Consider the following 2,464-nt stretch of genomic DNA (forward strand, 5'->3'; position numbering starts at 1 on the left):
TCTCTAACACAATCATGCACAATCACTCTTTCCACAAATATTTTTGTAGGTGGTTGGGGAATGAGGTTCCAATACGAAGGTCCTTAACCATGGATTTGACCATCAATTACCTTGGTCCACTGGAAGATCCCAGTCTTGTACATCCTAGACAAGTCAAGAGTTCTGCCTAGATTCTTCCAAATGCCATTTCCTCCCTTTATTTAACATGCCTGTATGGCTACAATAATGATAACAATGATGATGATGATGATGATGATTCCACAATTGAATTCTCAGGGGAAATATTAAAACTATCTGTAGTAATATGAAAAATGCTCCAAATCATGTTGATTAGAGAAATTCAAATTAAAATAACTGTGATGCCACCTCACACCTATCAGATCAGCTAATGACTATAAAAGAAAATAATAAATGTTGGAGGGGATGTGGGAAAATTGGGACACTAACACATTGTTGGTGGAACTGGAAACTGACAAAACCATTCTCACGAGCAATATGGAACCAAGCTCAAGAGACCATAAAACTAGGTATACCCTTCACCCAATAAAACCACTGCTGGGTCTGCATCCCAAAGAGTTCTGAAATAAGGGGAAAGGATCTACCTGTAGCAAAATAATTTTAGCAATTCTTTTTGTAGTGGCAAAGGATTGAAAACTGAGGGGTTATCCATCACTTGAGGAAATGGAAGAACAAGTTGTGGTATCTAGTTGTAGTGAAATACTGTTGCACCATAAGAAATGATGAACAGAATGAATTCAGAAAAACTTGGAAAGTCTCATGAACTGATGCAAAGTGAAGTGAGCAGAACCAGAAGAGCAATGTGCACAGTAACAGAACTATAATACAATGATCAACTTTGAAGGACTAAACCATCAGCAGCAAAGCAAGTGTCCAAAACAACCACAAGGGACTCATGAAAATGCTGCCTACAGCCAAAGAAGGAACTGTTGGAGTCTGAGGCAATCAAAGTGTATCATCTTCACTATATTTCCCTCATGAGTTTTTTGTTGTACGCGTGATATGTTTCTTCTATTATGACATTAGCAATATGGAAATATGTATTGCATGAGAGCACTGGTATAAACTATATCCCACTATTTAATGCCTGAGGGAGGGGGCAGGGGAAGGGAGAGAGAAAATCTGAATCCCAAGATATCAAAAAACAATTGTCAAAAATTGCTTCTAATGTAACCAAAAAAACCAAATGACGACGACGATGATGATGATGATTTTTAAGGTTTGCTTACATATAGTATCTTTCTTAAGATTAAATTTTATTTTTTTCAACCAGCAAAAATCTTTCATTTCCCCACACCTTAACTGAAGATAAAAAATTTTGCAATATCAATGAAATAAAATAAGCCAAAGAGCTTGTATATATATACATATGTTTGTATACATATACATACGTATAAATATATGGATCTCAAAGGAGAATTATGTTATTAATACTGAGTGTGTAAATATATACACACCTATAATCCATATCCATTCACACACACACACACACACACATATATACTCTGAATCTTTCATCCTTCCTTCAGGAGTTAGCTAGCTTGTTTGATCACTAATCCTCTGGAATCACAATTGGTTGTTGTGCTGATCAGAGTTCCTAAGTCTTTGGAACGACCTCCAGGAAGTGATGCAGAGTGAGAGGAGCAGAACCAGGAGAACATTGTACACAGAGACTGATACACTGTGGTATAATCGAATGTAATGGACTTCTCCATTAGGGGCGGTGTAATGTCCCTGAACAATCTGCAGGGATCTAGGAGAAAAAACACTACCCACATCCAGAGAAAGAACTGTGGGAGTAAAAACACTGAGGAAAAGCAACTGCTTGACCACAAGGGCTGAGGGGATATGATTGAGGAGAGACTCTAAATGAACACTCTAATGCAAATACCAACAACAGGGAAATGGGTTCGAATCAAGAACACATGTGATACCCAATGGAATCATGCGTCGGCTATGGGAGAGGTGGTGGGAAGGGGAGAGGGAAGAAAAGAAAATGATCTTTGTTTCCAATGAATAATGTTTGGAAATGACCAAATAAAATAATGTCAAAATAAATAAATAAACAAACAAATAAATAAATAACTGAGAATAGGGAAAAAAAGAGTTCCTAACTCTTTCAAGGTGGTTTGTCTTTACAATATTGTTATTATTAATACATAATATAATATATAAATAACATAAGAAATTGCTCTTTTGGTTCTGCTCACTTCACTTGGCATCAGTTTTTACAAGCCTTTCCAGGTTTCTCTGAAGGCATCCTTTTTTAAAAAACAAAATCTTATAGCACAATAATACACCATAATATTCACATGCCATAATTGTTGGGCCAGTTCCAAACTGATAGGCACCTCCTTAGTTTCCAGTTCTTTGCCATCATAAAAAGAGCTTTAAACATTTTTTGCACACCCTCAGTTAGGAATGAAGACTCATCCATCTCTTAATG

The sequence above is a fragment of the Monodelphis domestica genome, chromosome 1 (genome assembly GCF_027887165.1).
Source record: "Monodelphis domestica isolate mMonDom1 chromosome 1, mMonDom1.pri, whole genome shotgun sequence".
Taxonomy (NCBI): domain Eukaryota; kingdom Metazoa; phylum Chordata; class Mammalia; order Didelphimorphia; family Didelphidae; genus Monodelphis; species Monodelphis domestica.